Below are 26,223 nucleotides of genomic sequence, written 5' to 3' on the forward strand. Positions count from 1 at the left end.
ACCTTCATCTACTTATGAGCAACAGAAAACAAATACATTAAAATACCAATGTAACTTCACTGTTTATCAACGGAAAAAACTGCTTCATAGATAATTCAGGCCACTGGATTTGTTCACCTGTTCTTCTCCTTCTGGAAGCTGTTTTGGTGGGGTGGGTTGAGGAGATGACTTGGACAAAATCACATTCCTGCTTAGTCACCCATGAACACATATAAAGTTCCCTTACCCTGAGTCAGACCATTGGTCTCTCGAGCTTTAAGGGTTCATTGCAAACGAATGCCATTTGCAAAAGCCAGGGTTCAGCTACAAATTTATGCATACCTAGCAAATTATTGTTGTATTCTGCTTAAGCAGATGTATTCTGTGTAAGCAAGCAAATTTCAGCAAATATGCAAAACAGGACATGGCAAATTGGGAAAGGTATCTCAGAACATAGCTGATTATGCAAAACAGCTGTTTGGGGGAAAGGCAAGTGGATTCGCAAGAATATGATGACAAATGTGCTTTCGCAAGAATAGGATGACAAATGTGCTTGTAAGAATAGAAATGTATGGTTCATTTTATATGAACCATATATATATATATATCCCCTGGTCGAAATCCATTAGGTCCTTTGGATATTAAGCTATAACTAATTTATATATGTGTGACCTGTTGAAAAAATATCACTCTCCGCTTTTTTAGTGTTTTGATACTTTTATATATTTGAGCACCATAAATACAATCCAAACGAAATAGGTTTATGGCATATAAAATCGCAGCTTTCTCAACCTTTTTAGGTTCTCAGCTGATAGGCTTCACCTAATCGGTTTTCGTGCTTCAGATCTTCTAACACAGCGGTTCTCAACCTTCCCGCCGCTGCTACCCCTGCTGCCGCGGCCCAAAGGGGGTGGTAGGGTTGCGTGCTCTGCCACGCTGGCAGTCATGGAAGGCCGAGGCGGTCAGCGCCGCAGTGTGCCGTGGCATGGCATTGGCTCCCCTCCCTGCTGCGGCACTGGTTGCCTCGTCCTTCCATGACTGCCAGTGTGGCAGAGCACGCAACCCTACAATCCCCTTTGGGTCGCTGAGGCCGCTGCCGCAGGAGCAGGTAAACCAGCAGTTCTCAACCGTGCACTTTGGGTTGCTGACCTCAGTGGAATATAAAGCGATGGGGTCAGGTCTGGCAGCTCTGGGTTGGGAAATATCTGGAGACTCTGGCAGTGGGGGAGGGATTTGGGTTGGGAAAGGACCTTGAGTAGAATGCTATGGAGGCCATTTCCTCCAGGAAAATGGATCTCTTTAGTCTGGGGATGAGCTGTAATTCCAGGGGACCCCCAGGTCCCACCTGGGGACTGGCATCCCTAAATTCTGCCCCTCTTAAAATCCCATCTGTCTATTCCTGGCACCCGCACTATTCACCTTTCAACCCTCCAACACCCTGATTTTCCTTTCTGACCTGCTTCTACTCCAGTCCAATTCTGGTTTTGGTGTTTTAACCTCCCACCTCTACCCTCATTTTTCTCCCTCCTCGCCTTCCAATGCCACTAGGGGCCCTGGGAGTTGTAGTTTTCTCGCTAAAGAAACAAGCTGCCATGCTGCTGCCTCGTGGTGGTTCGCTTGAGGGCTTCCCTGCCTCTGAAGAAGAGGAAGGACTTCTTATCGGGTCCGCCACCTCCCTCCTGCAGACAGTAGGGGACCCGCTTGGTACCCAGAACCAGCCTACTGGTGGGCTGGGGCCAGCACAATTCTGTAACCCTGCCTCTATTCTACCTAGTGTTGCTAGCACCAGGTGGGGAAATACCTGGAGGTTATGTGGGTGGAGCCGGAGGGGAGCTAGGCTTGGGGAGGGAAGGGAAGGGACTCCCATGGGGTAGAATGCTGTAGAGCCCACCTTCCTAAGTGTCAATTTCCTCTACATGAGCTGATCTCTGACGCCTGTAGAGCGGTTGTACTCCCAGGAGATCTCCAGCCACCACCTGGAGGTTGGCAGCCTAAACGCCACTTGCTTGCAGGAGCCCTAGCAGCGAGAGAAAAGGGAACTTGTGGCGTTTAACACTTGAGCTTTCGCATTCCTTGCCGTGACGAAGGGGCGAACTAGCCTATTGCAGAGGCACAAGCTCTGGAGGATTTACCCCACGACATCTTTGCCTGCTTACTTTATGCTCAACCCGGAGCCAAATTCCTCAATGAGACCTTACGGGGTTCTAACCTTCACTCCGTTGCTGAAAAGATAATCTATCTTTTATCTGACCAGGTTGATGATGTAACATACAAAACCGCCCTATTTGCCTTGGCTGCAAGGAAAATAAGGGCCAATGTTACAACCACTAAGGCAGCCTCTTAACACTCTTGCACTTTGTATGCTGTTTCGGTTTTTTGGTCTTAAATTTTATATTTTTATACAGTTCCTTTTATTCTATTTTACTGTTTGTAAATTTATATTTTATACTTCGTAAAGGCCTATGGCTATGTACAAATAAATGTATCTTCTTCTTCTTCTTCTTCTTCACTTGAGCTTTCCAGACGCCTGCTTGTATAATTGTTGTGCTGAACTTTCCCACCCCACAAATATCTTTCTTCAGACACTTTCCATTATATAAGAGGAATCAACCTACCTACATAATCCTGAGTGCAAACCTGTAGGATGACAAGCTAGGATGACAGAAGACAATACGGGACCTTTCATGAAGTTCTGATCCTTGAGGCCAAATCCACCTTTCAAGAAGCAGCATTTAGCTCAACTAATCTGTTCAGCTGATTCTCAACCCTCGGCCTCCACCAAAAGAAATCAAAGTTTTCATTCAAGAAATACATTGCCACTTATGCCAGCAAGAGCGTATCTGAATGGCCGGAAGCCAAAACAAACTGGAAGAGAACCAGGAAGCGTTCTGATAAGGGATCATTATAACTTATTAACGAGAGCAAAAAAAAAAAACCCATTTGATATCTGATTATCTGTTCATATTGTTTATTGTGCAGTTACTTAACTCATTCCACCTTCTCTAGCTGAGAGACGCTCTCCTTGTTCACTTCGGAAAACTCCTGGTGGGCAGGAAATGGATTGGATGGATCCTTTCACCATATTTCTCCTCTTTGTCCTTGCGATAATCTTTCTTTGGAAAAGGGGCGCTTTCTGGAATGGCAGCAGCCAAAATGTCCCCCCAGGACCGAGGCCGCTCCCGCTTATTGGAAATCTCCACCTCATGGACCTGAAGAAGCCGTACATAACCATGTGCAAGGTAAACATGTGTCATTGTGGCTCCTGTGACAGTTGTAGATTCATGTTTTAGACTGGTCATCTTTGTTGGGCAAAGACAACTGTAGTGGCTTCCCCCCAAGGGCTGGCTACAGTTTGTGAAATAACACATTTGTTTTATTCTTGCTCCTTTGCTGTTTCTGTCTGAAATATAGAGTTCGTTGTATGGGGGAGCTCTGAGATTCATTGGTGCAGAGGAGCAAAGTTTGAGTCCAGTGGCACCTTTAAGACCCACAAATGCATATTTTGTCCGATAGACTCCTTCAGATACAGACGCTGTGCATGCACACCAAAGCTTATACCTGGAGTAAAAACTCTGTTGGTCTTAAAGGTGCCACGGGACTTACATTTTGTTCTGCTGCTTCAGACCAACAGGGCTACCCACCTGAATTATTGCTGCAGAGAGACTGACCGTTTGCCTCCTTTCCGGGAAAAGCAAGATCTGGTCAAATTTATCCCCACTCTGATCGCATCCAGAAACGACTAGTGCAAAGGCATGGGGTTGGACTTTGCCCCAGAGCTGTTAGGAAAATAACCCAAGATAAACAGAGTTGGTCCTGTCCCTTCAATAGCGTGTTTAAATGGGCAGCTGGAACATTTCATGATGTGGAGGTAAACAGCATCACTGGGTAGATAAAACTCTATTAGGTATAGAGTTGCCAGTTATAGCTTGGGCAAGACCTGGAATTTCGGGGGGTGGAGCCAGGAGTGGGTAAGATTTAGGACGAGGAGAGACCCCAGTGGAGTATTATGCTACCCTCCAACGTAGTCATTTTCCCCACAGGAACTGATCTCTGTTGCCTGGAGATGAGATGAAAAACCATGGGATTCCCAACTCCTCCCTGGGGACCGGCATCCTGAATTCAAGGGATGTGCCGTTTGTTCTCTAGGCTTATCCATGCTCAACTTGAGGCAGTACAAGAATAAACAAATATACTGGGCAAAAAAAATTCCAGACTGGTCAAATGTTGGGTGTGAAATTGCTCTCTTGGTTTTGTGAGGGGCTGCTTACACCTAATGGCTCGGGATGACATTTCTGACTTGTTTTCTTGGTTTATTTTTCCAGCTATCCAAAAAGTACGGCCCCGTGTTCAGCCTTCAGTTGGGATCCCAGAAAATGGTAGTGCTCACAGGATATGAGACCGTAAAGGAGGCTTTGGTGAACCAGGCCGAGGCCTTTGCTGAGAGGCCCTTCGTCCCAATGTTTGATGACGTTGTGGAGGGTCATGGTAAGGTCCCTCCATTCCTATTGTGGATACTCTATACAGGAAGCATAACAATGGGAAGTCCTAAAGGACATGGGAATTTAGCTTAAGAGTAATTGGCTTGTTTTCCCGCTCTGTGGTGAAGATCTGTAGCCATCAGCATGTCACAATAAAACTATGCTTAGGGTATGAAAACACAGTATGAAAACATAGGGACACCCAATGAAGTTGTTGGTTGACAGACTCTGGGCAGACAAAAGGAAATAGTTCTTTACTTCATGAGTCCTTACTGTGGAATTCACTGCCAGTGGATATAATGTCGGTAGGGTTGCCAGGTCCACTGGACTGGGCAGGAGTCCCCTGCTTTCCAGATGCACTGCATTTCCAGATTGCACTGAGTTCTGTGCTATTCAGTTAGTAAAGAGGGTGCATTATGGGATACAGTTGAGAGTAGCAAAACTGAATCCTCATACCCCTTTTTCCTATATAAGGGAGCAGCTGTCATAATGTTCAACCTATATGATTCAAGGAACAACAACAACTACTACTACTACTACTACTACTACTACTACTACTACTACTACTACTACTACTACTACTACAGTTTGGTGTAGTGGTTAGGAGTGCGGACTTCTAATCTGGCGAGCCGGGTTCGATTCTGCACTCCCCCACATGCAGCCAGCTGGGTGACCTTGGGCTCGCCACGGCACTGAGAAAGCTGTTCTGGCAGAGCAGTGATATCAGGGCTGTCTGTTGTGGGGAGAGGAAAGGGAAGGCAACTGTATGCCGCTTTGAGTCTCCTTCAGGTAGAGAAAAGCGGCATATAAGAACCAACTCTTCTTCTTCTTCTTCTTTCTAAACCGCCCCTCACCATATGGGCTTGGGCTGGTTCACAGCAATAAAGTCACATATCATGATACTGAACAAATTCCAATTACAATCTAATACTAAAATACATTTAAACCCTCCCTTCCACACACCCTCACCTTTTTACCCCCATCCCCCAGCTAGCCCAGACTGGAGACAACAATGGGAGAGCTGAGAGAAAGGAGAATGGGGGAGGAGCCTGGAGCCTCTTTCTTTTCTTGAAGGGAGGTGGTGGTGGAGAGGATTGGAGACAGCAGAGGAGGAATAAAAAAAAACAAGAGGCAAATCTCTGCCAAGAGAAGTTAGAGCTTTTCCTTTAAGGCAAGCTTGCAACCTGGGAATGAGGAACCCTTGAACTGATGTCTTGGCCCATCAGGGCTTTTCTACGAGGCTCAGCAGCAAGTTATTTCAGGGTAAAGCAGAGAGTTGCATGCTTTCTCATGCTGATTTTTCAACGAGGGTTATATCCACTCCAGGATATTGCGAGAAAGAGATAGGGTCACTCTGGCTCAATCATGCTTGTTGCAGAGGGAAAATTTATATTGGACAAAATCAAAATGGAAATTGCATTCAGTGGAGATGGCAGGGACTGAATCGACAGGGATTGGAATAAAAGCTCTGTGCAGATTCAGCCCAGGTCTCAACCACAGGCCTGGTGGAAGATGGCCATTTTGCTGACAATGCAGAACTTTGACAGCTCCGTCAGGACCCGGGTTTCCACAGCAACTCCTACCAGTTTGAAATCAGGAACGAAATGTCCCTGGCTCTGGTCAAGAGCAGGCAATCGTCCTTGGGGGCCAAGGGTCACCAGGAAATTGGTGTTCTCATAGCATGATGCTCTCCCAGGAGCATATTGGGAGAGCTGTCGTTGGGGGAAAGTAAAATGAAAAAAGGAAAGTAATGTTATCAAGGAGGGAAATCCTGCCCATTACCCCTGACATTTGTGTGACATTTGTGTGGCCTAAACCAGGGGTCCTCAACTCCTGGTCCGCAAAGGCCATGGTACCGGGCCACCAGTGGCCGCGCCTTCCTCCCCCCCCCACAGCGAGAGGGGGGGAAGAAGCAGGCACAGCCACCGGCACGCCAGCGACGCAAAGTCCCCTCATGCCATGCCAACTTGAAATCTGGCCTTCACTTTCATTCAGGCGTTATTTTTTCCCGCGGTGAGAACTGGAAAGTGATGCGGCGTTTTGCATTAACCACCTTACGGGACTACGGAATGGGCAAGAAGACCATTGAAGACAGGATCATAGAGGAGTGTGGTTTCTTGATAGAGAAGTTTGAATCTTATGAAGGTGAGATGGGCTTTTCTTTTCTGCTCTGACTCCACAGGAAAACCAACTGTTTTTCAATAATTTATTGGCAGGGCTTTCTCCCCAAGGAATTCTAGCAACTGTTGCTTGGGAGCTCTGACAATGTTCAATATCTCTGACTTCCAAATGTACATCCCCCTGAAGAGCTATGCTAATCCCCTTTAGCCACGAATCTGTTTACTCCAGGCTTCTAATTAAGGTGCTGATCCGTCATCCCTATTTTAAGTGCATGTTTTAAGTCTGAAAACTCCTGTTTATGTTAAGCCACTCAATTATCTATGTTTTTTAGCTTTGGGTTTGTTTGTTTGTTTTATAAATCTTGGATTTTAATTAATAAATGGGTTTTGTAGTTTTCTTGGGTTTCCCCATCTCCCCCTCCCGAAAAATCTACCTTAAAAAAACAAAAAAATGCAGTGATTGCATTTCAGTGCTGTTTCTGATTGTTATAAAGGCAGACTTGCAGTCTTGCACAGCAGTATTATGATGTTATAACCTTATAACATCATAACACAGCCACATAAGACTGCAGGACTGCTTGTTCAAAAATTAGAAACAGAGTTCTAACGCTATAACCCACGGTTTTAAATAACATTATTTTTGGGACACTTTGGGGGGAAGTGGGAAGGTGATCAAGTGCACAGAATGGTGGGATTGTATGGCGCAATGAAAATAAAGGTGCAAGCAGGCACTATTTTGCAAAAAACATATTTTTAGAAAAGGGGGAGGGAGAAAAGCATGATGGGAGGCTGCCTCCGTTGGACTCCGTGCAGAAAGCATGTTATGAAGTTCAGCCTGGAAAATAAGGGGAGGACCATAGTGCCCGCCCTTGCTGGGATCCTAAGATAGTGATAGTAGAACAAAATTCTGTTTTATTCAAGGTTTTGTGTGTGCAGCACCCATGCTCGCACACATGAAAGCTTACACCTGGGAATATATTTGTTTTGGGCTTAGATGTGCCACTGGATTCAAATGCTGTTCTGCTCCAGGCCCCACGCCTACCCACCTGATTCTGCCACAGTGGCTCTATCCCAATTGAACGCTCTCTGATTTCTTTATTGATGTAGGAAAACCATTTGAGAACACCAAAATCATGAACGCTGCCGTTGCGAATATTATAGTATCGATATTACTCACCAAACGATATGAATACGACGATCCCACATTTCTAAGACTCCTGAGCTTGTTCAATGAAAACATCCATCTTTTTGCAAGCCCTTCAGTCCAGGTGATTCTTCACTTTTAACACCTGTTTCAGTTCTGTTTCTGTTCTGTTTGGGGTTGGCAACATCCAAGTCACCATTCCAGAGAATACAGATCAGTTCCTTTGGAGGAAAGGGCTGGTTTGGAGGATGGACTCTATGGCATGGCATCCCTGTGAAGGGCACTCTGTTCCCAAATCCTCCCTCCAAATCTCCAGGAAGTTTTCAACCTGGAGTTGCCAACGCTAGTTTTGGTGCTAAGAGGGAAGGTATTCATTGGCCTCACCCCCTATACGTGTTTTCTGTTGTGCTTTCCTTCCTACCTTCCTTCCTTCCTTCCTTCCTTCCTTCCTTCCTTCCTTCCTTCCTTCCTTCCTTCCTTCCTTCCTCCTTCCTTTCCTTCTTCCTTCCTTCCTTCCTTCCTCCTTCCTTCATTCCTCCTTCCTTTCCTTTCCTTCTTCCTTCTTCCTTCCTTCTTCCTTCCTTCCTTCCTTCCTTCCTCCTTCCTTCCTTTCCTCCTTCCTTCCTTCCTTCCTTCCTTCCTTCCTTCCTTCCTTCCTCCTTCCTTCATTCCTCCTTCCTTTCCTTTCCTTTCCTTTCCTTTCCTTTCCTTTCCTTTCCTTTCCTTTCCTTTCCTTTCCTTTCCTTTCCTTTTCTTTCCTTCTTCCTTCCTTCTTCCTTCCTTCCTTCCTTCCTTCCTCCTTCCTTCCTTTCCTTCTTCCTTCCTTCCTTCCTTCCTTCCTTCCTTCCTTCCTTACTTACTTACTTACTTACTTAGGATGAACTAGACATCAGTGGCATCTGCAAGTCTACCACAAGGATGGGCTGCCAGACTGAGGGCAGAAGTTCCTGGTTGGAACTCCTTTCAACAGTGCCACAAGGGCCCAATGTGGCTTGGGGCCACAGCACAGGGGGATGGGGGGAAAGTTCTTCCCTCTCTCCTGCACCATTTTCCGAAGCTGAAACTTTACCAGGAGGTAGCCCCTGATGGGGTAAATTTATTTGTTTGTTTGTTTGTTTATTTAATTCACATTTATATACTGCCCTCCCCATGGCAGTTTACATAGAACTGTAAACTATACAAGAAACCATACATATAAATAACTATAACATTAATAGCTAATAATAACAGGGTAACAGTATAACATTAAACAATAATAATACAAACAGCTCTAGGAGTCTTGATGGATTTCTGTGGTGGGGGAGGGAGGCAGGGGTCCTGCAGATGTTGTTGGTTGTGCCTGGTCTCAACCAAACACCTGGTGAAGGAGCTCCCTTTTGCAGGCCCTGCAGAACTGTTTTAGTTCCGGTGGAGCTCATTCCACCAGGTGGAGGCCAGGAAAGAGAAGGCTCTGGTCCTGGTTGAGGCCAGGCAGACTTCATTAGGGCCAGGGACCATTAGCTAATTGGTGGCAGCAGACCGTAGAGCTCTTTTGGGGACATAGGCAGGGAGGCGGTCCCTCAGGTACACTGGGCCCTGACCGCGTATGGCCTTGAAGGTGATTACCAGAACTTTTAGCCTGATCTGGAATTCAACTGGCAACCACTGCAGTTGGTGGAGAATGGGCCAGGTGTGGGATCTCCATGGTGTTGCTGTGAGGATCCTGGCCGCTGCGTTTTGGACCACCTATAGTTTCCGGGTCAAGGCTGCACAGAGCGAGTTACAGAAATCCAGTCTGTAGGTGACCATTGCGTGGATCACTGTGGCTAGGTGTTCCGGGGCGCTAATAAGGCGCTAGTCGCTTGACTTGGCGGAGATGGTAAAATGCCAGCCGTGCTACCTTCGTGACTTGGGCTTCCATTGTGAGAGAAGCATCCAGAATCACGCCCAGGTTCCTAGAGGAGTGAGCCGTAGAGAGCTCTACACCAGTGGTCCCCAACCTGCGGGCCGTGGCCCGGCGCCGGGCCGCAAAGGCCATGGCGCCGGGCCGCGGCTCCCTCTCCCCGCCCCCCCCCCGCAGTAAAAAACTTCCCAGGCCGCAAGCTTGCGGCCCGGGAAGCTACTTACTGCGGGAGGGCGGGGAGAGGGTATCAGGGCCGGGCCGCGCCCGTGCAGGCCGCGCCCGCTCGGCCCGATCCGCGGGCACGGCCCGCGGGCGCGGCCCGATACGTGGGTGCGGCCGGGCGCGGCTCGCGGGTGCGGCCCGCGGGCGCGGCCCGAAGCATGGGCGTGGCCCGCGCGGGCGCGGTCCCTGTGGGCGCGACCCGATGCCCTGCCGGTCCCCAGCCTAATAAAGGTTGGGGACCACTGCTCTACACCATCCAGGGTGGGCAGGCGCGCTTCCTCACATGGGCCCCTCTTACCCAGCCACAGGACCTCCATCTTTGAAGGATTGAGCTTCAGGTGACTCTGCTTGAGCCACCTCGTCACTGCTTCCAGGCCCAGCCTCATTCCCTCTGAAGAAAACAGTTTGTGTTGGGGTGTGTGTGCCAAGTATACTTCCTTCTTCTGGATTTGGAGCCATATCAACAGATTCCTATTGTTTCCTCAGGCTTACCTGAGGGCTAGAGGGAGAGGGAGGGAGAGGAATGTGAAGATCGTGTTAACCCTGTATTAATCTCTGCCATGAAGAGTTAGCTTTGATACTCTGCTTTTCACTACTTGAAGGAGTCTCAAAGCAGCTTACAATCGTCTTCCCTTCCTCTCCCCTCTCCCGTGAGGTAAGGTGGGGCTTAGAGAGTTCTGAGAGAACTGCGCTGGTCCAAGGTGACCCAACTGACTTCATTTGGAGGAGAAGGGAAATTAACCTGGTTCTCCAGATTAGAGTCCCCCACTTTTAACCACTGCATGATGTTTAATGATGTTGCCCGCCCTGAGCTGTATTGGAGAGGCCAGGCTAGAAAAATAACTATTTATTTATAGAACACTGCTTCTGTTACTTGACCTTGGTGTAATGGTTAAGAGTGATGGCTTCGAATCAAATTCAAATTCAAAAACCTTTAACGGCATATAAAACGTCTATAGAAAAGAAGGCGTTGATCATTAATAATTCGAAACGATTACATAGTTATAAAATAAAAACAAATAGGTGAAATAAACTAATATTAATCAAATATCTCAGCCCCACCTACCTCACAGAGTGTCTTTTGTGGGGAGGGGAAGGTAATTGTCAGCAGCTTTGAGACTCCTTCTGGGAGTGAAAAGGGGAATGTAAAAACCGACCTTCTCCTCCCTACTCTTGACTATATTTCTGTTTGGCCGTGGACTGACCACACAGATCCTGCTTTCTGCCCTGACCCTGACTTTATTCTCCTGTGTCTTCATCACCTGTGGCCTCTCTCTGCTCCTCCAGCACTTTGAACTGTGCCTTGACTTTTCGCCAGATATCCGACAAAGGGAGTTTTGATTCCCAAAAGCTCTTACTCCCCCAAAAATCTTGTTGGTCTCCGAAATACTACCGGACTCAAGTCTAGCTCTGCTTCAAGAATTTCATCCATTTCTACAGGTGCAATGAGGGAGCCTGACAGGGTGGGCAGACCCAGCTCCCAGCTGAATTTTTCCAAACCCAGCTCCCAGCTGAATTTACTATGTCTCTGGTGACTCCTGGGCAGCAATGAACCAAGATATTGAAGTAAAAACACTTTCCTTTGTTGCCTGAGAAACGTTGCTAATCATTGTATTGCTCATCTTTTATCTTCCCCCAGCTGTATAACGTGTTTCCTGCTCTGGGCTTCCTTTTGGGGGCTCGTAAAAAGGTCCTGAATAACCGAGATGAACTCTTCGTCTTCATAAAGGCCACCTTCATAGAGCACCTGAAGGACCTGGATGCCAATGACCAAAGAAGCTTGATCGATTCATTCCTTGTCCGGCAGCAAGAGGTGACGCCACCCTTTAAATAAATATATTAGTAGCTGCAGGTGGACTGTGAGGGCATTTCCGCACCTGTTAAATGTAGTGAAATGCTTACCTTACGTAGTCATTATATTCCGGCCCCTCCATATGATATCTCCAACATCCAGCGTCTGGGCAGTAACCGGCTGGCTACATCCTCCATTTTAAAGTGAGAGCTGCCTCGTTCCACCCTCGCACCCACCTCCCTCTCCATTGTTCCTGGGGATGGGAACATCCTGGAGCAACGAGTAGGTGGACAAGCATGCAGGCAATGCCAGAAATAAAAGAATCTTTTCCCACAGTTGTAACACAAAGCATGCCTCTCTAAAGTCCCCCTCTCCCCAGAGAAATCAGGAGCAAGATCAGTTTTTAAAAGAATCAAAAGACCGGTGATTCCATAAGGGGTGGCATTGAAAAAGAACTATGCATCTATGATTATATGCATAGGTGTTTCAACAGAGAAGTATGAATTTAAGAATTAGCATGGAGAAAGGGGATTGGTTGCTTGGAGTGATTGACAGGCGGTCGGGAGTATAAAGCACGTTGCTCCCTTCCACCATTTCCAGCAGCAGATGTGGAGGGTGAGAAGCATGAAAATTTGGCAGACAAAAGTGAGACAGCAAAAAGGTGAAGAGGGGGCAGGAGGCGTGATATGCCACTCAGCTGGCGTAACGCTGTTTTTACTGATGTGCAGAAATTGTCTGAGCATCTGAGTTTTAAATATACACTTTGCACTTGAGCGCATGGATCATTGGCAAGTCATCTAGTGTTGGGAAAGAACTCCCCATTACCCAAAACGAATTTCCTTATTTTCAGCAGTTGCTGAGATGTGACCAGAACTGTTTGTATAGGTCACATGTTACTCACAGGTAAAAAGAAGGACAGGGAACGCCAGGAGAAAACCTCATGTGTTCTGCACTCCTGCTGCTTTCTACCAGCTTGGTGTAGAGAGCTAGGTTGGTGTAGTGGTTAAGAGCAATGGCCTCTAATCTAGAGAGCTGGGTTTGATTATCTACTTCTCCATGTGCAGCTAGTTGTGTGACCTTGGGCCAGTCACAATTTTCTCAGAGCTCTCTCAGCCTCACCTAACTCACAGGGTGTCTGTTGTGGGGAGAGGAGGGGTAGGTCATTGTAAGTTGCTTTGAGGCTCCATCTGGTAGTGAAAAGCAGGGCATAGAAAGCGCAGAGATCTGAGCTAAGGAAGCTTTCAGCCTCACTGATTTAGATCAGGGGTCCCCAGTTGTTTTGAGCCTGTGGCCGGCTTTGGAATCCTGATAAAGCATGGTGGGCCCAAGGACAAAATGGCTGCCTGAGGAGAAAGTGCCAACCACATAATTTGGAGTAATTAAATAATGAATAACTGTCATAGTAACTCTTCCACATTTAAGGAAGAGACTCTGCATAGGAGGATGCCCTTTTGAGCACTATGGCCCCTACTGACACCACAGTGGGATCCCCGATTTCGATATTCATACCCTGCCTTTCCCCCCAATTTGACCATAGGATGCAGTCAGGGCTCTATAGGAGCAGGTATTTTTTTCAGGGTTTGGATCACTCTGGTTACTCTTTAGGGTAGGTTTTCTAAGCCAGGGTTTTGTGACACTCTGGGTTTTCTTGACAGCCCTGGAAGGGTTTCCTGAAGGCGTGGGAGTTAATATATATTTAAAATTTGTTAAACATTGATTGGGTGATATGATTATACATGGTCATGTTGACCTTCCCCACCCCCACCCCCGCCCCCACAAACACAAAATGGCTAATGATGGGCCTGGAGGGGGTGGAAGGGCAGGGGCCCATATAGGCGTGTACAGAGCTATGTTTCCCAACCATATTCTGCACGATCGTACCATTTCTGGGGCTTCTTGAAGCCTGAAGAATGTTTCAGGGTTTTTTTAACAGCCAAAACGTTGAGAAAGGCTGCTTTGGAGGGACTGGCATATGGCAAAAGCCAACACAAAAGCCACCTATTTTTAATTGGTCCTAATAAAATATGTGGCTTTTGGTTTTGGGGTTTCCTTTGGATTTGTCTGGTTACCCACAACCATTTTCTGCTACTGCATATCTCAGAGATCTGTTTACATGATCACTCCTGCCCATTCCTGTCAATGCTGTGCTCAGGGCCCTCTTGCAGTTCAAAGCAATCATTGGATTTTGATCATGACTTCATTTTTATCCCTGTAGGAGAAGGACAAGACGAATGGCTTTTTCCATAACGAAAACCTGAAGACCCTGGTGGGTGACTTATTCGGAGCTGGCACAGAGACCTCTTCAACGACGCTTCGCTGGGCCCTCCTTTTAATGATGAAGTACCCCCGAAATCCAAAGTCAGTTGCTTTCCGTTGTCTTGAGCTTGACCTGCTAAGATTTCCAGATGGTTATTGTATGCAGTAGGGGTTTGGAACAGAGTGGCATCAGAAGGGAATTGAAAACAAATCAGCCAGCATCAGAATGCTCTTGTATAAATCCATGGTGCAGCCTCGTTTGGGCTACGGTGTACAGATCTGGTCAGTGCACCTCAAAAAAGATATTGTCACCTTGGGAAAAGTGCTGGAAAGGGCAACTAAAATAATTAAGGGGATGGAACACTTCGCTTGTGAAGAATAGTTTTGAAAGTTAGGGCTCTTTAGCTTGGAGAGCCAATGACCGAAGGGTGACATGATGGAGGTGTACAAAATTATGAATGAGATAGAAAAGGGAGAGAAAGAAGTATTTTTCGCTTCCCTGTAATACAAAAATTCATGGGTACTCAATGAAATTAGTGGGCAGTAGGTTGAGAACAGATAAAGTGAAGTCCTTTATTGCTTCCGCTTCCCCCTCCCAAGTTCTCTTTGTTTCTGTACCTGGGAGGGGGCAGATCCTGTACACCTATTCCTGCCTTAAACTGCATCCTCTCCCCCCCTCCAGTCCTCCTTGAGCCTGTCTGTTAACACAGGTGATGACATCACTTCTGGTTCCATGTAACTTTGGGGGGTGGGCGTGACAGGGAGGCGTGACCAGTTGACGTCACTTCTGGGACTCATCGAAGCCTGGTCAAACAGATGAAAAAGGCTGACAAGCTAAGTCTTTTTGCTTACTAAGAAAGAGATGAAGATAAGTAAGTAATGTTGAGTGTGGCTAAATTTTTGGTAGCTGTAACAAAATCACACTGTAGTGCAATGGTTTGCAATTTATGACTCTAACAGGAATTAGGAAAATACGTCTATTATGTATTTATAGAAAGGTTTGTCTTCCCTTATTGAGTCAGCTTGAAACCATGAAGTTTATTATTGTGAAAAGAAATGTTTTATTTTTCTCAGAAAAAGTCCAGGAAGAAATTGCACAGGTAGTGGGATCTGCTCAGCCACGGACTGAACACCGTGCAAAAATGCCGTACACGGATGCCGTAATCCACGAAGTTCAGAGGTTCGCTAACGTTGTTCCTACAAACTTGCCACGCGCAACCACAGTGGATGTCACTCTTAAAGGCTACTTCATTCCCAAGGTGATCAGTCTGTCTTCAATGCATTATGACCTTGACTCAGTTGATTCTGCCATGTCTGTTCATTGAGTCCTCAGAAGATCCTCTTTGCAAATATCTTGTAGAATTGTTGGCTAAATCCCATTGATCTCACTGGAAGAGCCAAGTGAAAGTTAATTCCACTTACTCAAAAATGATACACTCCTCGGCACTCAGTTAGTTGGCGGTTGTGTTAGGATACTGAAATGTGTTTTTAACATAAAAATATGATTTTAACGTGTAATGTTATATATAATTGTATTCATTGATTCATGTTACCTGCCCTGAGCCTCACGGTATTGGCAGGCAACAGGAATAAAGGTTCCTTCCTTCCTTCCTTCCTTCCTTCCTTCCTTCCTTCCTTCCTTCCTTCCTTCCTTCCTTCTTGGCTTTTTAGTTGAAATGATGTGAACATGAAAACAGCCAGATGTAGTTAGCTCATGCCAAAATATTTAAAGACTTATCAGTGTTATTCATTTAAGAAGAAGAAGAAGAGTTGGTTCTTATATGCCGCTTTTCCCTACCCAAAGGAGGCTCAAAGCGGCTTACAGTCACCTTCCCTTTTCTCTCCCCACAACAGGCACCCTGTGGGGTGGGTGAGGCTGAGAGAGCCCTGATATCACTGCTCGGTCAGAACAGTTTTATCAGTGCCGTGGCGAGCCCAAGGTCACCCAGATGGTTGCATGTGGGGGAGTGCAGAATCGAACCCGGCATGCCAGATTAGAAGTCCGCACTCCTAACCACTACACCAAACTGGCTCTCAAATCTTTACCCCATTTTCCTTGAACTTGAGTTCACACAGGTCAATTCTGCCTGGTGTAGTGGTCAAGATTGGAGGCCTCTAATCTAGCAAACCAGGTTTGATTCCCCAGTCCTCCGTGGACAAGTCACAGTTCTCTCAGAGCTCTCTCAGCCCCACCTAGTTCAAAGGAAGTCTATTGTGGGAAGACGAAGGGAAGCTGTGTTGGGATTCCTTTGGGTAGTGGGGTATGAAACCCGCTCTTTTTCTTTAGTGTGCGGGCCTGCTCTTTTGTTTCTTTGAAGGTTGATATACTTAGCTAAAAGCATGGCTGTCTTATTAATTTTCTTCATTCCAGTCCAGTCATTCCTAAGAAACCAACAAGATTTGGAGAGTTAGAATTGCCTTTTGTCAGATTTCCCAAAGGGGGCTTTGACTCTTGAAAGCTTGTATCTAGAAATGCTTGTTGGTCTCTGTGGAGCTCTTGGTCTTGAATTTAGCTTTTCTACTGCAGACCCAACAAGTCTCGCTTCCAAAATAATCTTCATCCCCCCCCCCCCCCAATAACCCATTGCGTTGCCTTTGCAGGGGACTTACATCCTCCCATTACTGAGCTCTGTGCTGCAAGATGAAACTCAGTGGGAGAAACCACTTAAATTCTACCCGGAGCACTTTCTGGACTCGAATGGAAAGTTCGTAAAGAGAGATGCGTTCTTGCCTTTCTCTGCAGGTATCTACCTCTAGATATTGGTCGTCTTAATTACTGGCTGAGGTGTCTGAATCCTAAGTACCTTGGCTTGGAAGAACGCCATAAATGGTGGCGATTTCTCATTGTGCAGAACCAAAATGTTTGCACTTCTCATTTCGCACTGCCCTTTTGGGGCACCATGTGCTAAGTCTCACTGGGAATTAATCTTTCTTTCACAAACAGTGTTCTCTCTCAGTAACAATAATTATTTTAAAAAGTCCAGGGGCCCCGTTAAGACCAACAAAGTTTTTAGTCTAGGTATGGCCATTTCTCATTTAGCACTGCAGCAATTCTCCCTATGGAATGTTTTGGCACCTTGTGCTAAGTTTCACTGGGAGTTCATCATTCTTTTACAAACAGTGTTCTCTTTGGCCCATTATGCACGGAGTGGAAAGTCTGCATTCGGGGTGGAATGGCGGCGGCTAAAATTACCAATTATGCACGCTGCAGGCGGCAACCGGGTGCAGAGTCAACTTATGCCGCCGAAAAAGCCTGATTAGCGAGATGCAGAAGAATGTGGAGCTTCCTGGGACCAGGGCGCAACCAGAAGCGGCTCCGGAGTAGCCCTGTGCATAATCGGATACTCTGGGTTTTGCCGCCATTGTGTTCTGTCCCATGCATAATCGGTTTGCTTCGCTTCTTCCTCCTCCTTGTTCTCCATGCCACCGTTTCAGCGGCCGTGCATAATAGGCCTTTCAGGGACAATAAGTATTGACTCCAAGGGCACCATTAAGAGTTTTTATTCTCGGTTTGAGCTTTTGTGTGCACGCTCCCTTCCTCAGATCCAATGGAAATGAGCAGTTCATACATTGTGGGTAGAGAGTGAGCTGTAAATTAGCATACAGGATAATGAAAATAACAACCTCTTGTGGCGCAGAGTGGTAAGGCAGCCGAAATGTTGTCTGAAAGTTCTGCCCATGAGGTTGGGAGTTCGATCCCAGCAGCCGGCTCAAGGTTGACTCCGCCTTCCATCCTTCCGAGGTCGGTAAAATGAGTACCCAGCTTGCTGGGGGGTAAACGGTAATGACTGGGGAAGGCACTGGCAAACCACCCCGTATTGAGTCTGCCATGAAAACGCTAGAGGGCGTCACCCCAAGGGTCAGACATGACTCGGTGCTTGCACAGGGGATACCTTTACCTTTTACCTTATAATGAAAATGATTCATAGGTTCAAGGACCACACAGGAATAACAAGCCTCAGCTACCATCGGTTTGGGTGTAATCCTGGGGGGAGGGGAGAGGGAAACATAGTGAAGGAAATAATTTGGTCAGAATTGGAGATTGATGGACAGATGTTTCCTTAATTGTGAGAGTAATCAACTGAGATCCTTCCATTACACTCCATCTGCCTCCTCTCAAGCATTGTGGTGATTTTACACCATCTTCTTCTTTGAAGTGTGAAGAATTATCTTCCCTCTCCTTCCCTACTAAGGAGTCTTAGTAGACCTTACATTGAACGTGAGTCAACAGTGTGACTCGATGGCTAAAAAGGCAAATGGGATTTTGGGCTGTATCAAACAGAGTATTGTGTCCAGATCAAGGGAGGTGATGGTATTGCTTTACTCTGCTCTGGTTTAGCCTCACTTGGAGTACTGTGTTCAGTTTTGGGCACCCCAGTTGAAGAGGGATGTAGACAAAGTGGAGCATGACCAGAGGAGGGCAACAAAGATGGTGAGGGGTTTGGAGACCAAGACGTATGAAGAAAGGTTGAGGGAGCTTGGTCTATTTAGGCTGTAGAGGAGACAACTGAGAGGGGATTTGATAACCATATTCAAGTATTTAAAAGGCTGCCATGAGGATGGAGCAGAGTTGTTCTCTCTTGCCCCAGAGGGACGGACCAGAACAAATGGGATGAAATTAATTCAAAAGAAGTTCCGTCTGAACATCAGGAAGAAGTTCCTGACAGATAGAGCCGTTTCTCAGTGGAACAGGCTTCCTCGGGAGGTGGTGGGTTCTCCATCTTTGGAAATTTTTAAACAGAGACTAGATAGCTATCTGACAGAGAGGCTGATTCTGTGAAGGTTAAAGGGGGTGGCAGGTTATGAGCAATAGGGTTGTGAGTATCCTACATAGTGCAGGGGGTTGGACTAGATGATCCATGAGGTCCCTTCCAACTTCATTATTCTATGATTCTCACCAGACCAGAGAAATATATTCCAATCTACCATTTCAAATGACATTACATTTGCCTACTCATTACATGACATTATAATCTACTATTCTAATCTATTATTCCAAATAAGAAATAAAAGAAAGAGGGCATATGGCCCTACTGGGGGATTGGTGAGAATACAGATGTAAGGTCGGAATGAAGTCACCATATGTAGTGAGATAAGAAACCAATATCCCTGTTAAGTCCTACTTTATAAAACCTTGTTAAGAAATTCATTAAACTGGACTTCCTTCTCTGTTGTTACAGGTCGAAGAATGTGTGCAGGGGAAACCCTTGCTAAAATGGAGCTCTTCTTGTTCTTTACAAGCCTTCTCCAGAAATTCACTTTCCAGCAGGCCCCTGGAATGTCTAAAGATGACCTGGACTTGACACCATTGGTTGGGTTAACAACACCTCCAATACCTTACATGTGCTGTGCTTTGTCACGTTCGTAAGGTTCAACTCTGTCTTGCTTAGTTCTCCAGTGTGCTTCCTTAGTCTTTTCTACAGCCGGTGAAGACCTTTCATGGCAATGGCCTCAGGGGATTCAGTTTCACAGAGTTAGATCCAACCAGTTTTCCCAGTCAGTCTGGCTCTGGATTTCCTTTCTTGCTGCACTCTCAATTCTATGTGGGTTTTGTCCATGGAGGTCTCATGATCTCCAGCATAGACTTTGGGGCAGTCACAATTGACCCCTTTATCACCAGTGGGAAACCTGGTTGGATCCAGCCCATCACCTTGATCTTTAGCACTTTACATGCCAGTCTGCCAAATGAACTCTGAGACACTGCAGAACTTGAAATTTGGACATCATCACGAGATTTGGACTTTGAGTCTTGATTGTCTCAATGTACATAATGATAATGACGATGGCCCAGGACCTGGTCTGGGCCATTTGGGATTTTTTGCCTAGTGTGCAGCACCCAAATAGAATGACCACTAGACTGGCAGACCTTTATGATTTTATTCAACTGCAGAAGAACAAAATGACACAGGTGGGTTGGTCCCAAAAGAGCCTATGTGTAGAATAACAGAGTAACATCAAATTAAATAACTTCACACTGGAGGAGGGAGAAGGTGATGCCCTTACCGGTCAAACCAATAACCTAAGGTCTCCACCCTTTGCACATTCCCCTGGGACCACCCTTATGCCATTTTGCTAAGTCACCGGAAAGGTCCCTAAAAGGCGATATCCGTTCTTCCCAGGCCTCCGCCCGACTGCAATGGTTTAGTATCAACAATTCTAGTGGCCTTGGAAATAGGCCATCCTGGTGCATCAACATTGGGATTATTTGGCAGCATTTCAAGAGATGGTCAAGTACATCCTTCTCACAAGGCCTTCTGATTAAGACATAGTTCCAGAAGCTAAGTTACAGAGACAAAATATTACAGAACTTTGCATTGTCACATACAATGTTTAAGCAAAAATGATCACAGGGTAGGACCCTGTGAAGGATCAGATACAAAACAAGTATTGAGGCACTGGGATACCAAGGTGGCAAATAAAATATCCAAAATAGACTTCTGTGGAGTCTTCAATCTTCTGTTATTTCTTTATTCTTTTATATGTTTCATGTATCGTTGATTAGTTTTAATGTAAACCGCCCTGAGCCTTCGGGGAGGGCGGTATATAAATCTAAATAAATAAATAAATAAATAAATATTCAAAACAGTCCCAGCGCATTTCGCCCACTAGCTTTGTCAAGGGACATAAATTCTTAGAAAATATAAAGGCACAGTTAGTGGTTGTACAACAGTAATTAGTAAATAAATAGAATACATATAAAAGATAAATGTCATGAATACATACTTATTGTTTTCAGACTAACTTCAATTTTGCAAATATATCTCTTAAATAGAGTGTCTAGAACAGAAAAAGAACATTCCAATTATTATAGCAGGAATCTAGTACATTACTAAGACATTACCAAATGACCACAGCCTATATTATTATTATTTAAACTTTTAGAAAACAAAACAGAACGGAGACTTACAAGGTCGTTATAACAAGAGCTACTTGTAGCTTATGGCTTTCCGGACGCACCTGAATCAAGGTGAAGGGAATGCTCAATACTATCTATAATTGCCCACAGCTGGGACACTGCAAAACACCGATAGGTCAAAAGTTACAGTAGTTACAGAAAGCAGCGAAAGTCCAACAAGTTATTCAACTTTTTAAGGTTCCATAATTCCAATTTTAAAAATAGCTCGAGTTTCCTCCTGTTCTAGTAATTTATTAGCATCTAGTTTCTTAAAGCTTTCTGTTTCAAACTTTTTAAACACATAACAATGGAATTGTTCCCATTTATGATTTTTAATTAGACAATGTTCGACAATGTTATCCAGGGCTATTGTCACAAGAGTAATGTGGAGAAGGAGGCACAAGGCAGAGATGACTGCAGGGTGGATTCCCAGTATTTCCTGCCTACATGTTTATATTGCATTGAAGGCAGTCCTAGACCTTCACATATTGCTGTCCCAGAATTTCATTTGGCCCATTTTATAGCACACTCACTCACACACACACAGTACCTTTATTGGCATAAAGCAGATTAGCAAAATGAACAGAGATAGTCAGGATACATCAAGCAGTTTAAGTTTAAAAACTGAAGATAAAAATTCAGCCGTAATAAAGGTGACATTGGCATCCTTATCGCTCAACAAAAATTGGCAGATCAGGTCTTTTGAATGATTTCTCCATTTGGGTATGACGTTCCTTCGCTGGACAATAAACAAGGGACAATCCAGTAAGATATGTTGCATGGTGTCAGGAGTGTTTAATTCACAGGGACATAGTCTATTTTTGAAAGGAAACTTGGCAAATCTCCCTTGTAATACTTTGGATGGAAAGGCGTTGAGCCGCGCAAGCAAAAACGCTCTGCGATAAAGGGGATTTGCCAAATTAAAGAAGTTACCCGGCATTATCCCATGCTTCACTTGGAGACCAAGAGCACGGGGAGAGCAAATTGCCGGGACAGTAGGCTGGACTTTTTGGAATTCCTGATCGAGGAGCCTTTGTTTAATTCGGCGCATAATGGAAGATTCATTCAGAGATAAGATGTAATTGTAGTCAATGCCAATTTGTTGGAGTGTAATAGCACACTCAAACGGTAGAGTGACATGGAAGGCAGACACAGAAGTCACCTGAGGGAATGACTTCAGAGTCACAAGCTGATGTGACTCCCAGCCTGTGCTTCCTCCCATATGGAGAACTGTCATGCTTCCATAGCTCAAGAAATGATTGTGCAGAAAGGCCCTCAGTTTTGAGACCAAGCGCCAGTTTGTCTCTTATTTAAACGGGCCAATGATGAGAGAAGTAGGCAGTCCATTCCCTCACAGATCACTTTCTCGGCTATTCAGAAGAAAATGTTCCACTTCTTCATGACAAAACATTTGGGAACTAACTGGGAAAGAGAATTCTAGATATTGAAAGGAAGGCAATCATCCAATTCAGCCATTCTCGGGGGGGGGGGGGCATATGGCTCCCTGGGGGCCCCTAGCACGTTTGAAGAGGGCCACAGAATGGGGGGGGGAAATGTGCTTGGCACACAAGAACACACATTTGGTTTTGTTCAAAACCAGAGAAGGTTACTGGAGGCAGTGTTGGAATTCTTGCTTCGTATCCTTGCATCCCCCCTCTGAGGCTGAAGTGATGCATGATGGGAGTGTTCCATTTTGACAGTTAGCTTTTGACAGTTGGTTGTTAGTGAGAGGGACTGACTTGAGTCTCTCTCTTTGTTAAGATTCAGGTTCATCTGTAAGATAACGTAAAGAAATCACTATGTCGTGAATATCAAATGAAACAATGTTCTAAGCAGACTGTTAACTTTATGTGAATAAGGCAAGAAAAAGAAAGTGCTTAAGACCAGATTTTACCTCAGAGGAAAGGTTACTGTTAAAGATTGTGTTTGACTGTTTTCTAGTGTCTGAGTAAACATATCCAAGTCTTACTACAGAAGATGATGTACCTTATTATTTGATATAAGAAGAAAATCACCTGGCAGCTTTTATATGCATTTTTCTCTCCACTGAACAAACTGACTCCCATAATTGACCAGCTTCCACAAATAAGATTTCATATTTTATTTTTCCTTATCTAAGATATTGATAGATATCAAAATCCCAGTATCAACCTCAATATTTTTACCATAAAATCCCAACAGGCAGCCCTTGAAAAAAAACCAATCTGTATCAGAACTTTTAATATCCAGTAGCCATGCAAGGGACCTTCACTTGATTATAGATGTTGGTTTACCCCCCAGGTGACTGAAAAACATATTTTATGTATATCTGTGTGTTTTTAAAACAATAAAGTAAAGGTAAAGGTATCCCCTGTGCAAGCACCGAGTCATGTCTGACCCTTGGGGTGACGCCCTCCAGCGTTTTCATGGCATACTCAATACGGGGTGGTTTGCCAGTGCCTTCCCCAGTCATGACCGTTTACCCCCCAGCAAGCTGGGTACTCATTTTACCGACCTCGGAAGGATGGAAGGCTGAGTCAACCTTGAGCCGGCTGCTGGGATTGAACTCCCAGCCTCATGGGCAAAGCTTACAGACAGCTGCCTTACCACTCTGCGCCACAAGAGGCTCTTTTTAAAACAATAGGTAAAGGTAAAGGTATCCCCTGTGCAAGCACCGAGTCATGTCTGACCCTTGGGGTGACGCCCTCTAGCGTTTTCATGGCAGACTCAATACGGGGTGGTTTGCCAGTGCCTTCCCCAGTCATTACCGTTTTACCCCCCAGCAGCAAGCTGGGTACTCATTTTACCGACCTCGGAAGGATGGAAGGCTGAGTCAACCTTGAGCCGGCTGCTGGGATCGAACTCCCAGCCTCATGGGCAAAGCTTTCAGATGGCTGCCTTACCACTCTGCGCTACAAGAGGCTCATTTTAAAACAATAGTGTGTGCTTAATATTGACCTCTGAGGTAGACCTGTACAAATTGAAACGCATTAGGTCCTTTGAATGTTAGGATACCCAAAAGCATTTAAAACCATGCAATAATTCAATAAAAGCACATAATCAAAGATGAAGATTTGGTTTTAATACCCCGCTTTTCACGACCTGAAGGAGTCTCAAAGGGGCTTACAATTGCCTTCCCTTCTCCCTACGACAGACACCCTGAGAGGCAGGTGGGGCTGCGAGAGCTCTGACAAGGACTGTTCTGTGAGAACAGCACTAACAGGACTGTGACTGGCCGAATGTCACCCAGCTGGCTGCATGTGGAGAAGGAGGAGGGGTAAGCAATCCAACCCAGCTTGCCAGATTAGAGTAAGATGACCAGGTGTCCCGACTCTGGCGGGACAGCCATGCCTTTTGGGGCAAAGTCAAGCCGCTCTGGTGCAGAGAGGGATTTACTTGCTGCCGATACTAGGAGCTCTTCCCCCACCTCTCTCTCCTCTGGGCAGGCAATGCAGCCGCAGTAGCGTCGAGAGGAGTGAGCGGGGTTGAGTCAACACGTGCACTGCTCAGGGAGTTGTGGCTTCGTCGCTTACTTTCCGCTCCCAGACCCTTGTTGGTTATCATTCCGGTAGAAGGATCCGCCCTGGGTGGGGACGACGAGGGACCCTGGGGCCCACTGCATGAGGGGATTCAGAGCACACCGGTGGGGCCCGGGCAGAGTCGCGCATGCCTTCTCTCCCACTGACCCACCGTGAGTGACGGGCTGCCTGAGCTCCAGAAAGTGCAGAGGACAAAAGGAGTTCTGTTGCTTCGCCAGAACCCTGGACTGCACCAGCAGCCGGCCTCCCCTCTCAGGCTCTTGAAATTTGTAAATTTGTAAAGAGCCAGTTTGGTGTAGTGGTTAGGAGTGCGGACTTCTAATCTGGCATGCCAGGTTCGATTCTGCGCTCCCCCACATGCAGCCAGCTGGGTGACCTTGAGCTCGCCACAGCACTGATAAAACTGTTATGACCGAGCAGTGATATCAGGGCTCTCTCAGCCTCACCTCCCTCACAGGGTGTCTGTTGTGGGGAGAGGAAAGGGAAGACGACTGTAAGCCGCTTTGAGCCTCCTTCGGGTAGAGAAAAGCGGCATATAAGAACCAACTCTTCTTCTTCTTCTTCTTCTTCTTCTTCTTCTTCTTCTTCTTCTTCTTCTTCTTCTTCTTCTTCTTCTTCTTCTTCTAAACCCTCCCCCCTCCCCCCTTTCTTCCACGTACTTGCAAGTATTTCTTCTAAAACAGCTTGTTGCCCAACAAGGGGGGAAATTCCTGGAATTTTGCATTGGAAGGTTTTCTGGATTGTTGTCAGTGTAGCTTGTTGCGTAGTTGTGCACATCCTTTTCTAATTTGTGGTGTCAGAAGGAGAAGAGTGGATGCCTCCTTGAAGGCTTTGTAAAAACACGTGTGATGGATTACTCAAGCCAGTGTGTTCCTTATCTCACCCGCCCCAAACTGGGGCTAAAGAAAACAAGCCTCCTTTCAAGTTAACAAATGCAGGGGGAGGAGCGATTTATTTAGTTAGTCGGGCTACATGCAAGTCAAGGCGTCTATTCACGTGGCTTACTCAGTATTCTTCTTGCTGATCGGTTGGATCCTCCACTTGTATGCCTCCAAGTAAGAATTATTTTTAGGTTCTTGGTCACTCCATGCTAAAATGCTGAATGAACATAATAGTAACTGGCAAACTGGCAAAATTGTATCGGTCACTGGGAAATAATTCCAGCTTAATCGTGTTTATCGTTTTGGTGAAGGGGAAAAGAGTTTAATTTTACTTTACAGGCTCTTGCTGTATCTCAGCATCTGTACTAGATCAAAGCAAGATTCCCAAGTGTTAAGCTATTTTAATAAGATTTCTGACACTTGTAAATAAAGTGTAGGAAAGCAATCTGTGTTGGCTAGAATGAGCATTCCTGAAGCAAAATATTTGTTGTACATTTTATATGTTATCTGTACCTGTTTTTTGTTCCCTGTAAACTGAGCCTTCAGGGGAGGGCGGTATATAAATATAAAAATAAATAAATAAATAAATAAATAAAGGAATGCGCAAGGATTGTGTCACTATATGTTTCCTTACTTAGGGCCATTATAAACTATATCTAAGATATTGGTGACCTTGAATATAGTTTTATATTATTACTTGGTATGGAATTGTTTGTCTCTAGTGCATTGTGTTTGCCAAATGATGTATGCCTATAACTTTAATATCTGCTTATTGTGCGTTTTCTGGGCTGTGTGGCTGTGGTCGGGTAGTTTTAGTCTGTGACCTTTGGCCAGTTACAGTGGCTGGCATCCAGGCCATGTCTGGAGGTTGGCAACCCCCCTTATGTCCCTCTGTACAAGTCTTAAAATCTGGTCACCTTAGATTAGCGGCCAGTGCTCTTTAATCACTACACCAAGCTCAGCACATGAGAAAACCCAAAAAAGAGAAAGTGCCACATTTGAATCCCACCTGCATATGTCATCATTGTCCCATCCCTTCACAGCTGAATGAGACAT

At 45.6% G+C, this 26,223-nt stretch overlaps 1 pseudogene across 1 annotated transcript; it reads left to right on the forward strand.

Moving 5' to 3' along the window:
• Positions 1-2,960: 2,960 nt before the first annotated feature.
• On the forward strand, positions 2,961-20,307 carry LOC143834314 (cytochrome P450 2K4-like; annotated as a pseudogene). The gene is made up of 9 exons (XR_013229761.1): positions 2,961-3,218; positions 4,302-4,464; positions 6,453-6,602; positions 7,685-7,845; positions 11,465-11,638; positions 13,833-13,975; positions 14,948-15,132; positions 16,475-16,616; positions 19,054-20,307. The product of XR_013229761.1 is annotated as a cytochrome P450 2K4-like (transcript).
• The last annotated feature ends 5,916 nt before the right edge of the window (positions 20,308-26,223 follow it).

The sequence above is a fragment of the Paroedura picta genome, chromosome 3, assembly GCF_049243985.1.
Source record: "Paroedura picta isolate Pp20150507F chromosome 3, Ppicta_v3.0, whole genome shotgun sequence".
Lineage (NCBI taxonomy): Eukaryota > Metazoa > Chordata > Lepidosauria > Squamata > Gekkonidae > Paroedura > Paroedura picta.